Here is a 14,149-nt window from a genome sequence, read left to right as displayed (position 1 = left end):
ATTGATCCAATGTTTGACATCCAAAACCGATGATTAATAAATCAACTGCTCGTTTATTTGAAGCAAGTTTTAACTTTTTAACTTTAAGTACGTACTTTTGTTTGGACAAGGATTTTTTTTATTTAATCTAAGTCAGGGCCCAATTTTACAAAACATCGTAAGCCTAGTTTTGCACGTAAACGTAAATTTACGACTAAACCACAATTCTTATTACTATGATAGTACAACACATATAGTTACAAGTACACATATTTCATGTTCCTTTGTCCTTAAAATGCTCCATTTTCCGTAATGCTGTAATTTCAAGCGTAAAATAGATGTCAAACACATGTAAATGAATGTCCGGTATAACTGCTAGTCGCAGACGTAAACTTACGATGTTTAGTAAAATAGATGTCAAACCCATGTAAATGAATGTCCGGTATAACTGCTAGTCGCAGACGTAAACTTACGATGTTTAGTGAAATAGATGTCAAACCCATGTAAATGAATGTCCGGTATAACTGCTAGTCGCAGACGTAAACTTACGATGTTTAGTGAAATAGATGTCAAACCCATGTAAATGAATGTCCGGTATAACTGCTAGTTCCAGACGTAAAATTACGATGTTTAGTGAAATAGATGTCAAACCCATGTAAATGAATGTCCGGTATAACTGCTAGTTGCAGACGTAAACTTACGGTGTTTAGTGAAATAGGCTCCAGGACTTTTAAAGTTTTATAAGCAGGGTGGTAGGTCTTCATTAATCTTGTTTTGGACAGAACTCTCGCCAAGTGCAGAGATACGATTTTTATCACGGAATACGGTTTTGTCATTCAGATTGTGTCTACGACAGACATGCTTGAACGGTATTATGAAGGAACTGCGTCAAATATGAACCACATCCATTCTGTCCTATTAAGTGAAAAGGCTATAAGTTGTGTCCTTTTTCCGACTAACCAGTTGACTGATTTTGGTTTTCAAGGTTGTTGGTTTAGGAAGATAATTCTCTGGTATTTGTATATATTACATGTATTGCGGTACTGTATAATACACAAGATGATAAATTAACTATTTTGTACTCGATTTTCACTTACCGCCTTTTGCTTTAATAGTGAACACACTGGTCTTCAAAGATGTTAGTTTTGATGTCATTAAGTTCAACCATGTGGGGTTTTTTTTTATATAAAATAGTACATCTTATATATTATATCGTTACAGTACCTGACATTTCGAAAGAAATGAGTTATTAAAGGGACATTCCTGAGTTTGCTGCACATTTTAAGATGTTATCGACTAACAGACTTTTTAACGATTGTAACTACATATCAAATTTATTTTTCTGCATAAAATATTAGTGGCTGCATATTAAACGTGTTCCTGATCGTTCTAATATTTGTACGAGGTTAAATTTCATTTTATTTCCTAAAAAATATTTGTTCGTGCGTACGAAATTATTTGAAGACACAATCCAGTTTGGGCTTCTTACAAATATTCAGACGACCAAAAATACATTGAATATACAGACACTGATATTCTAAACAAGAAAATATATTTAATATGCAAGTTTAATCGTAGAAATATTTTATTAGTCGGAAACATCTTACAATGCAGCAAAGTCAGTAATGTCTCTTTAAATATTTAAGTAATTTAACGAGTTATTTGAATTAAAAGTATGTAATATGAAGTAGTAAAATATACTTGGGATAATTCGTTTGTCAGTAAACTGGCTTTTGTAATAACACGTTTTTAAATAACAGCGAAGTATCTTGGGAAACATTTTATTTAGTTACTGGCATTTTAAAGAATTGTTGTACAATTCTACTAATTTTACATACATCATTATGGAGTAAATATGTATATCTTTTTTTAAAGATCACTTAATGTTAATCAAAATATGGTGGGCTTTTTAAAGGTGCATCATAGCTTAACAACAAATATGGGACCAAGATATTCCACTTTGCACATGGATGATATTGGATGGAAAACGTCTCTTCAAAAAACCTAAGTACTAGTATTTAGAATCAACAAAATATTTTAACATTTTATCCAACATACCAGATTAGGTTTATCAAAAAATATCAATAAAATTAGAATCGTATGTGAACTGTATTACATATACTCAAATTTTAAAGAAAAAAACAACAAGCAATAAGGGTTTTACCTTAGGAACTTATCAACACGTCAAGAACAAACGCTTGCACAAAGGTGTCTTCCACTCCTATTATCTCGAGAAGAATAGTTAACACTTGTTAATCCGTCCCAAGTGGATGTCACTCGTCTTCCTACATACTTCGTGAATACTAGTGAAAATAGCCTGCTATTTTAAAAACAAGCAACGTCTAGTTATGTCCCATGCACGGCGTGCGAGAACAGAAATACACCAAGTACTAAAATACAGTAGTTAAGTCACTTCCGGGTTTTCAGCTCACGACTCGGAACGTCGCGAAGACAGGCGATACTTGGTCTCTCGTCACAAACGAACATCTTCGGCGAGTGTCGCGTTTCTGAACTCTTCAAACGAAAACACCACATAAAGACGACGCGTTCCTCTCAAATCAAAGAGTTCCACCTATGTTGTCTGATGAGCAGAGTGGTGTCCACAGACTCTGGGCGGGCTTGTCTACCAGTTGGGATTTCTAAAACCATACAGAAAGCATCTGCTCATATTGAAAAGTGTCAGATGCAACAATAAGCGTCATTGTTTCGGCTCTTGAGAAGGTAAACATCGATTGTTTGACGAGGAAGGCAAACTTTACACAACCAACACAAGAGGGAAAACACACTTCTCTGCTGCAGGTTAGATCCGAGATGATTATCAGCGTCCACATGAAGATTTACTACAAGAATTCCATCTATTTTCAGAATGGAGCAAGTGATTATTAAAAACGTTCATTGATGTGATGTCATTTTCGGGACGTGTTTGATCGAGTTCACTCCTTTAAGAGAGAAAACTATTTAACAAAACTAATTCTTTTGACCCGTATAGATAAACGTTTACAAGCTTTTTCACTGGCGTTTTAAACTTGATTAATCAATAACAGTATTTTATTATTTATTTGTACTTTTAAATTATTATAAAAACTTAGGGGGAAAAATTGTCTTTTAGGGATTTACAAATGATATTCTGTTGGAATAAACAAAAATGACGATCACTATACACTATGATTTTCACTAATGGTTAATGTTTTAAAATATTTAGCCATCTTATTAATGGACTCGGAGCTGAAGTAAAACAAACAGTTTACAAACCCTTTCAAGACTATTTTTAAGATTTGGGGATGCTTTCCCCGTAATAGATTTAAGGAAACGCTACACAATCTTAGCATAGTAGCATAATTTGAGAAGTTATAAAGATTTATGAAAATAACCTAAACATTTTAATGTACACGCTTAGAGGTCATACTTTGATACACAAATCCTGGCGTTTCTGTAAAATATTTCTATGGAAAAGTAAAGTTTGTTTTATTTAACGACGCCACTGGAGCACATTGATTTTTCTATCTTATCATCGGCTATTGGACGTCAAACATATGGTCATTCTGACACTGTTTTTTTAGAGGAAACCCGCTGTCGCCACATAGGCTACTCTTTTACGACAGGCAGCAAAGGATCTTTTATTTGCGCTTCCCACAGGCAGGATAGCACAAACCATGGCCTTTGCTGAACCAGTTATGGATCACTGGTCGGTGCAAGTGGTTTACACCTACCCACTGAGCCTTGCGCAGCACTCACTCAGGGTTTGGAGTCGGTATCTGGATTAAAAATTCAATGCCTCGACTGGGATCCGAACCCAGTACCTACCAGCCTGTAGACCGATGACCTAACCACGACGCCACCGAGGCCGGTATATTTCCATGGTGTAGTAATGTGGCTTGACATGGCATGGCATGGCATGGCATACTTTTGTGCTTACGTACGTCCATCTATTTTGACATTCCAATTACCATGTTCTGGATACAGAACCAGAGCACCATTTTACGAAGCGATCTTAGTGCTAATATCACCTTAAGTGTATTTATTAGTTATACACTTACGGTGATCTTAACGCTAAGATCGCTTTGTAAAACGGATCCCTGGTTTGTTTTCCCATGACAGATGTTACAATGTCAAACTCGTTATATCAAAAACTTACTTTGTTATTACTTGCATGTATACATAATAGAAAGTTTGGTTTGTTTAACGACACCATTAGAGCACATTGATTTATTAAACATCGGCTATTGAAGGTAAAACATTTGGTAATTTTGACATATACTCTTAGAGAGGAAACCCGCTACACTGTTCCATTAGTTGCTAGTTATCTTTTATATGCACCATCCCACAGACAGGATAGCACATATCATGGCCTTTGATATACCAGTCGTGGTGCACTGGCTGAAACGAGAAATAGCCCAATGGGCCCACTGACGGCAACCGACCCCAAACTGACCGCGCTTCAAGGGAGCGCTTTACCACTGGGATACGTCCCCCCCCCCCCCCCCCCCATACATAAATGATAATTCTGGCGGCACTTAGAGAAGCTAGAATTAAATACGGTAACGGTATCGGTGGGTGATGAGAGATAACTGCAGACAGAACAAACAGAACTTTATTTACTCTCAGGCCGTAAACCACGGCATATGAGGTAAATAATACAATTATATATATATTTTGACAAGATGGCAAACGTATAAGTATTTCACATAAATAAATAAACAAATACATATATTTATGTATACATACATACATACATACATACATACATACATACATACATACATACATAAAATACATATCCATATAGGTATTTTAGCCGGGGGACTTAAAGGTATTCATAATAAATTTACAGAAAATTGACAATTTACGAAGGACACCGGTTTTCTTGCTGTTGAAAATATTATAAAATTTATATGTATTAGGTTTTGATTAACAGAATTGTGGTAAGTAAATAATTCTGGGTTCTTTAAAAAATGGGCATTTAAGTATATAATGGAACTCGTCTCCGATGTCGTTACTGTTGCAGAGGGGACATATTCTATCATGTAGTGGTATTCGTGTCCATCTACCTGTTTCAGTGGGGAGATTATGGTTTGAGAGTCTAAAACGTAATAATGGACACCAATGTTTTTTCTCAAGTGATGTTAAATGTGTCTCAAATGTAACACAATATTTTAACAGTTTGTAATTTGATGCTTTTCCGGAATTATCGATATGACTGTACCATGTTTGTAGGAATTGATCTTTAAGTCTTAAAGAAATTAATTCTTTAAAAAGTGTAGCACTTGCAATTCTATTACATTGTGACATCCGTATGTATGTACAACCAATGTTATCCACTATTGATTTTACAAAGTCTATCCATTTATGTTTGTAAATATTATTATTGTAGTCATTCAACAACAAAGTTTTAAAAATTTATTATACAGTTTATCTATGGAAGCTAAACTTTCGAAACCCCATGTTTCGCATCCGTATAAAAGGACTGGTATAGCCAGCAATCAAATAATTTAAGCTGACAGTGAATAGATATATTACAGCGTTTTACTTGTTTGAGAACGAAGTACATAGCTTTATGTGCTTGTTCGTACAAAATTTTTCTTGCATTAGTAAATTTATTTAATTTATGGAATACAACACCAAGGTATTTATAAGTATTTACTTTACCAAGTCTAGACTTTCCCAAATAAAACATTTTGTTGTAGTCCTTCTTGTTGCCACTAAAAATGAAAACTTTTGTATTTTTACAATTGACAGTTAGTTTCCATTCTGTACAATATGAATTAAAAGTATTTAGTAATGTCTGCATATCTTCAAAATTATCTGCGAAAAGCGCTGTGTCGTCTGCATAGAGTAAGACAAAAAGAACAATAGTGTTAATCAAGGTGGCATCTGTGATTAATCCATCTATTTGGATACCATTACATTTATTCTTTATAAAAGTTTCTTCACGGTCGTTAAGGAACAAGGAGAACAGCAAGTGTGATAAATGTTCACCTTGCCTAACACCCACACAACAAGGAAAATAATTTGTCCGTGCATTATGAGCAGTAACACAAGATTTAATATTCTGGGACATACTATATATGACTTGGAAACATTTACCATTTATACCGTTTTGTATAAGTTTACTCCAGAGTCCTATTCGCCATACTGAATCAAATGCTTTGCTAAAATCTATAAATGTACAAAATAGTTTTTGCTTTCCTGCTTTTAATAATTCGATAAGTCCATAGAGAGTAAAGATATGATCGTTCGTAGAATATTCCTTTCTAAATCCAGCTTGAACTTCTGAGAGTAAATCATTCGAATCGAGATATAATTTCAGCCTATTATTCAAGACAGCAGTAAAGAGTTTTCCAAGACAGCTGACAAAGACAAAGGGAGAGCTGGCAGTTATAGTGCTGGGACATCTGGGATGTGATCATTCTAAGAACAGCGTTCAGCACAGCAACTCGGATAACCAAATTGTATTGCTTGTAACATAATACTTAAGGTGATGAGAAGCAATAGGGATTATTAACAGTTAGGTGCACAGGTTGTTTAATGGTCAGGTGCAAACAAACTTAATGCAAACCTATCGCTTTTTCCAGAGTCTTTGGCCCAGATTTTGCTGAGGTTTATCTCTGGGTTTTTAGAGCGAGGTTAATAAAGGTGTTGTAGCAGTTTTTAATTGTATTATGGATATTATGTATATATGTAAAAAAAAAAGAAGGTGAACGTTAATTAACATGTGTTAATTAACGACAAATGTATGTGTTGTTAATTAGCTGCTAAATAAACGCTGGTCACACCAAGGATAGTGCTGTTGTAAATAGTTTAAAGTGGTGATTAAACTAGAGAGAACAGTAACCTTTTCTGCCGGGACACAGCAATGATACGAAGGGAGTCGAGCTTTTCCTTCTCTAGTTTTATTACTCCGTGCGGTCCTGGACGCTTTCACTCGTCAACACCGTCTGATGACCTTTCTCTAGTATCAGCAGTGTGCGATATCGACCAACGATATAAGCAATAAATTGAGCTAATTAAACGTAATTAGTGTCACATACAATAGATTACGTTTTTATTGCTCCTGTTAAGAGTTAAAGGTAATCGTACATGTTGCGAAACCAGAGATTTCACACTGACCAATAAATAATTTAAAATGTCCTTTCTCTCTTTTTCTCCCCCCTTTCTTTTTGTAAGCCACGACACTGAAATTCACATTATTACTACGATCGTTATTGTGGGTTCGTGGTCTAGTGGATAAGCTGCTGGACAATCAAGCTGACGACAGTGGTTCAAATCCCGTCAAAGCTGGCTCACACATTCATTCATCTTACTCATCTATCACCCTCCGCCTATCATTCTCATTATCTTAATATTAAAAAAATTCCAATTTCTCTCACGATTTCGATCTGTTGCGACCCTTTCTGTTAATTTCCTCCGACTCTGTCTTCTGAGCTGTCCACACCATTGCCTACCTGTCTCAACTTCCTCCACTGGCGCCGTCGTCTCTGTGTATTTCCCTGCTCCCACCTGGCATCCTCGTCCTCTGCCGCTAATAAAGCTGGTCTGACCCACGGCACTAACTAACGACCGCCGGTAGTAGGGGTGCATAGTAGGTGGTTACAAGTGCCTCTTAACAATGCCAGAAGTAACTACTGAACACTCCCCGAAGTGGTCAGACTAAGCCCACAGCTAAAAGCTGATGGGGAATAGATGTGTAGCACAGATAGCTACAAGAGACAAGCACCTGTCGCGGCTGGAGAGACAAGGACTGGGATGTGGAGGTGGACAGCGAAAGAAATTGAAAGATAGGAGGAGCTGCCAGATCGGGAAGAAATGAGATGGAAGTCTACGGAGAGAAAGGAAAGGAAAGGGGGTACTGGGTGAAAAAAAATATATATATCAATATGTCATAGCATTTTACCCATCAAAATGAAGCTAGTGGAGTCTCCTACGAAATACAACAAAGACGTTTCGGATTGGATAATTATGACGTCACCAGTTTTGCCTTTAAATTAGGGACACCACCCCCCCCCCCCCCCCCCCCCCCGACAACAGAAACAACGCTCCATTTGGTAAATATCGCATTAAAAAGCCAATTATTGTCAGAATCACTGATAATTCACAAGATTATGATAAATTTGTTCATTGCATATTTACCTCCTTTACTGGATTTTACTGCGTTTTACAACCCTCATACCAAGACCCCATAGCTTTACCTTTTAAGTTTGAAATAGCCATTTTGAAATTACCCATATACGTCAAGGTAACGCCAAGATAATTGTATATATATGTATATGTATATGTATATGTATATGTATATGTATATGTATATATGTATGTGTGTGTGTGTGTGTGTGTGTGTGTGTGTATATATATATATATATATATAGATATATCGGTTATCAAGGGTTAAATTACATTTTGCTACCATTGCTTTGTAACTACTGCTAAATACCATAATTTAGTTTTTACTGGGTTTACTTTCAACTTCATTTTTCACAGAATGTTGTAAGCTTATTTAGACATATTATATGTATGCCCCTCTGCGGTGTGCACATTGTGAGATCAAAAGTGAATAGTAAATGATATGATATCATCGTTTAATTTTTGAGGATTAATTTATTCATCACCTAAGTAGTGCTGAAAGTAATTAAAAATATATACTGAAAAGAGTTGGACTGCATACGCAACCTTGTTTAACACCTATTTCAGAACTAATGGGATCTCATACTCCTTTTTGTGTTTTCACTTGATATGTTGTTTCTTGATACATATTTTTAACTAATCGGTATAATGGTCCATTTATGTTATGTTTCAGAAGTAAAATAAACATCTCTCCACACACTGTCAAATACCTAGCTGAAGGAAGGAAATGATTTATTTAACAACGTACTCAACACATTTTATTTACGGTTATATGGCGTCCGACATATAGTTAAGGACCACACAGATATTGAGGGAGGAAACCCGCTGTCGCCACTTCATGGACTACTCTTTTTCGATTAGCAGCAAGAGATATTTTATATGCACCATCCCATAGACAGGATAGCACATACCACGGCGTTTGATGTACCAGTCGTGGTGCACTGGCTGGAGCGAGAAATAGCCTAGTGGGCCCACCGACGGGGATCGATCCCAAACCGACCGCGCATCAAGCGAACGCTTTACCACTGGCTACGTCTCGCCCCCTGATGCCTAGCTGAAAGAAAGAAATGTTTTATTTAACGACGCACTCAACACATTTTATTTACGGTTATATGGCATCAGACATATGGTTAAGGACCACACAGATTTTGAGAGGAAACCCGCTGTCGCCACTACATGGGCTACTCTTCCGATTAGCAGCAAGGGATCTTTTATTTGCGCTTCCCACAGGCAGGATAGCACAAACCATGGTCTTTGTTGAACCAGTTATGGATCACTGGTCGGTGTAAGTGGTTTACACCTACCCATTGAGCCTTGCGGAGCACTCACTCAGGGTTTAGAGTCGGTATCTGGATTAAAAATCCCATGCCTCGACTGGGATCCGAACCCAGTACCTACCAGCCTGTAGACCGATGGCCTGCCACGACGCCACCGAGGCCGGTGATGATGCCTAGCTGAAGTCCACAAAGCAGACAAATAGTGTTTTTGTTGAGAGACTTATGTTTGTTAATTAATGTATTTAATATGTATATATTATCAACTATTGAATGCTGTTTACTGAACCCAAATTGTGAGTTATCCATGAGATAGTTGTCATCTAAGTGCTTCAAAATGTTGTTGTTGATAATAGAAAGGAAGAGTTTACTTAAATAGTTAACAATGGCTATTCCTCTATAATTTCCGACATTAGTTCTATCACCTTTTTTGTGTATTGGAATTAAGAAGGCTTTTGTCAACTAAGCGGGGAAGTACATAGAATCAAATATTATATCAAATATGTAGCCATGAATAAAAAATATTCTGGGTTAGAGTCGGTACTCGGATACGAGCCCATCACATGCAGTTATGAATCACACGTAATTTAGCCAAAACAAATCCACCAACAAACAAACAAACAAGAAACCAGTCGGGTATAATTTTGATATAGATAAAGGCTTGGCACAAAGGTATCACCTTAAGACTGATGGCTTAACGACCTCGAGATTGGTATGGCGAGTTTCTTCCTTACATTCGTACATAGTAAGAATGTAGCATGTGTGGAAATTGTTTAAAATGTGGTCATTGCTATAAACAGTTCATTTGTTGTCGACGAGTTCACAACAGCTTCAGCAAACTAACTGCTACTGCTGACGTGTGCTATTTGCAATAACCCATAATGAATTTTATTTAAATTAAAGTTCATTTTCTTTGTAAATATTTCCTAAAATGTGTGCTTTTGCGCGTTCCATTCAGTGCGTTTCGTTTTCGACTGGTACCATCCCTAGAACTAAAGCCTGAAAACTGCAATTGCATCATAATTACCTATTACTGTACACAAACAACAGACAAAATAAACATAAGTTGCATCCGTTTTCAGGTTTTTATTTCAAAACCGTGCACGGACTTTCATGAATCGTGTATAATAAACAACAACAAACAAAAAATGATTGTGTATAATTTTGATTTGGACTTTCAGTTTGCACACCTATGCCAAGTTGTTGTGAGATCCAATAACAGTGTTTGAATACTGCACGTGAATGTGGAGTCTCGCTAAGTGTGCGGTGCAGCTCCCAGTGTACACAGGTGCATATGACGTGTGTGTGTACACCCACTACTGGCTGTCAAAGCTCGGGAGAGAGTAAATTGAACGTAGCGGGTTTATAGCTTATACAGACAGTCACATGCAAGGGATGGCTCAATGGCAAACACGCTAAGAAGGAAATCTATTTCTCGTATTGTCTTGCCTGTTCTCAAGACACACGGCGAGGTACGAACACATTTACCTCAACTTGCTCAGTGTATATCAACACTACACTGGTGGATATTTCCTCTTAAACAATAATAAATAATGTACATATTTAAGAAAATATTAAATGTAACTTAGCTTGGGTGTTAGCAAACCTTTAAATTTGATTGTGTCTTGACGTTTTTGAAAGATCATCGATAATTTTGAAACTGAAGTGTTTTTGTTTGAAATTAGTTTGTTAACTTCCTTTTTATAAAGTATCGACTTGGTTAATCTGTACCTTGATTTCAATTGATACAAAATGTAAATATTAAAATATTCTTTTATAGCAAATTTAAAAAAATAAATCATAATTAACGTTCTATACATCAGTAAGGATATATTTTAATATAACTAAATTGTTTTGTGATATAAAAACCGGCCTCGGTGGTGTCGTGGTTAAGCCATCGGAGATAAATCTGGTAGGTACTGGGTTCGTCTCCTGGTACCGGTTCCCATCCAGAGCGAATTTTAACAACTGAATTCTCAGTGGGTAGGTGGTAATGCCACTACACTGACTTGTCTCTCACTAACCATTAAAGGGACATTCCTGAGTTTGCTGCACTTTTTGAGATGTTATCGACTAACAAAGACTTTTTAACGATTGCAATTACATATCAAATATATTTTTCTGCATAAAATATTAGTGGCTGTATATTAAACGTGTTTCTAATCTTTCTAATATTTGTACTAGGTTAAATTTCATTATATTAAAAAATAATAAAAAAATACGCTAACCAGAACGTTGAAATTGTTGTGTTAAACAAATAACAGTGTAGGTTAAAATACATTAAAATCCACTAATGGCTAGGTTAAGACAAGGGAACATTGCTGGTTTATTTTTCTGTTGTACCTAGATTTACACGAGCTTAATTCGGTTACGGTTTTTTTTGGTTCAAAGTTAAAAAATCAATCTAAAAAACAAACAAATGGTTTCCTGGTAATAAGGCAGTTTGCGTTACTCAATGTTTGGCCACAATGTTGTCAGTCTAAAACACAAACTGGACATCGGGGTCAATATGTGGCCTATCAAAAAGAGTGTATCCCAATATTGTATTTGAATGAGTCGAGGAAGAAGATATTATAATAACGTGACAGGAAAAACTACTCCATCATACACATATATAAATTATACACAGATCAAAGTCCTTTCACAGCTATAATCTCCACCAATCTCCACTTTTTTCCAGCCCTTCCAAAAACATCCGCCCCAACACCTTCAGTTTTGTTTGTTGGTTTTTGGTGCGTCAAGGTATAATACAAGACCAATTAGTTTTAAATGAAAAAAAGAAAGAAATGTTTTATTTAACGACGCACTCAACACATTTTATTGACGGTTATATGGCGTCAGACATATGGTTAAGGACCACACAGATATTGAGAGAGGAAACCCGCTGTCGCCACTTCATGGGCTACTCTTTTCGATTAGCAGCAAGGGATCTTTTATATGCACCAACCCACAGACAGGGTAGTACATACCACGGCCTTTGATATACCAGTCGTTGTGCATTGGCTGGAACGAGAAATAGCCCAATGGGCCCACCGGCGGGGATCGATCCCACACCGACGCTGTACCACTGGACTACGTCCCTCCCAGATATAATACAAGAACAATTAGTTAAGTGATGCATTACTGTAGTTGAAAGTGCCACATTTTGCTAGTTTTACATATCTGTTTGTGATAAATAACTAAAATTAATCTATCCCACACATAATCTTTGCGTAATAAAATCGAGAATATCGAAAAAATAATGAACAGTGACTTTCTGGGTACAAACAGGAAGTAAACACGAATTCATGTCACGTGTCAGTAAAAACAGGAGCCAGTTCTTTGCCTTCAAAGAATCATGGGTGGTAAAGATTGTTACCCACTCAACATGTCGGTGACTTTGTAAATAAAATATTTTGTTGAGGTATAATCTTTATATTTCTTAACAAAAAATTAATTAATGGTTTTGTCCATTGTACAATACAAATTTGTAACACCCTCTTTAATGTAAACTTGAAAAAGGTTGAAGTTTGTTTTGCTTAACGACACCACTAGAGCACATTGATTTATTTACCATCGGATATTGGATGTCAAACATTTGGTAATCTTGATATATAGTCTTAGAGGAAACCCGCTACATTTGTTTTCATTAACAGCAAATTATCTTTTATATGCACTTTCCCACATGCAAGACAACACACACCACGGCCTTTGATATATAACAGTCATGGGGCTATCAAATGTTTTAAATTAAATTTAAATATTCAACGTGCCTGAATCTCAGTAACAGTAAATATTTTCATTAAAGATATACTGTTATATTAGTATTGTTGGCCCTAGTTTGCAGGATACGTATATTTTCTGTTTTGCATGAAATGTTTTTTTTTTGTTTTTTTTTTTGTTGTTTGTTTCGGTGGGGGGGGGTAGGAGCGGGACATAGCTCAGTGGTAAAGCACCCGCCTGGTGCGCGGTCGGTTTGGGGTCGATCCCCGTCGGTGGGCCCATTGGGCTATTTCTCGTTACAGCCAGTGCACCACGACTGGTATATCAAAGGCCGTGGTATGTACTAACCTGTCTGTGGGATGGTGTATATAAAAGGTTCCTTGCTGCTAATCGAAAAAGAGTAGCCAAGACAGCGGGTTTCCTCTCTAATATCTGTGTGGTGCTTAACCATATGTCTGACGCCATATAACCGTAAATAAAATATGTTGAGTGCGTCGTTAAATAAAACATTTCTTTCTTTTGCTTTTTGAAGCCAGCTATGGGTCATTCTCCCAAAATGTATCAAATTGCGTTACCCACACCTAAAATTAATAAAACTAAGAAGACTAAAAAAAAAATATCACTTAGATAATTAAATATTTAGAAACTCGCAGAGAATGTTTTTAGCACGAAGGCACCTAAAATTATTCACAAATGCTTTATTCGGGGATCATAATAAATAGATGATTCGAAGATAGCTTCTGATCAGTTGTCTAAAAATGAATATGGTCGACATGAAATAGTTTAAAATGTACTGATGAGTCGCTAAACAAATAATCTTTTGCACTACTGTTGTCTTAGTCATTGTGTGTGAACATGGAATTTTATCCACATTTCATTTTAGTAGAAACTGGAAGCGTTTTTGATGTTCCTTGTAAAAACAATTCAAATATTTTCATGCTATTTAGCTCTTTCGTGGCTAGTCATATATATATGAATTAGTAAACGTTTATCACAAATAAAATAATTCAGTTTTTTATTGAAAGAGAAAACAAAGTATGTCAACACCGTAACAGGTTGCTATTGCGGAGTTGATAAAA

The sequence above is a fragment of the Gigantopelta aegis genome, chromosome 6 (genome assembly GCF_016097555.1).
Source record: "Gigantopelta aegis isolate Gae_Host chromosome 6, Gae_host_genome, whole genome shotgun sequence".
Taxonomy (NCBI): domain Eukaryota; kingdom Metazoa; phylum Mollusca; class Gastropoda; order Neomphalida; family Peltospiridae; genus Gigantopelta; species Gigantopelta aegis.
The sequence above is the reverse complement of the archived record's forward strand: the minus strand, read 5'-3'. Positions refer to the sequence as shown.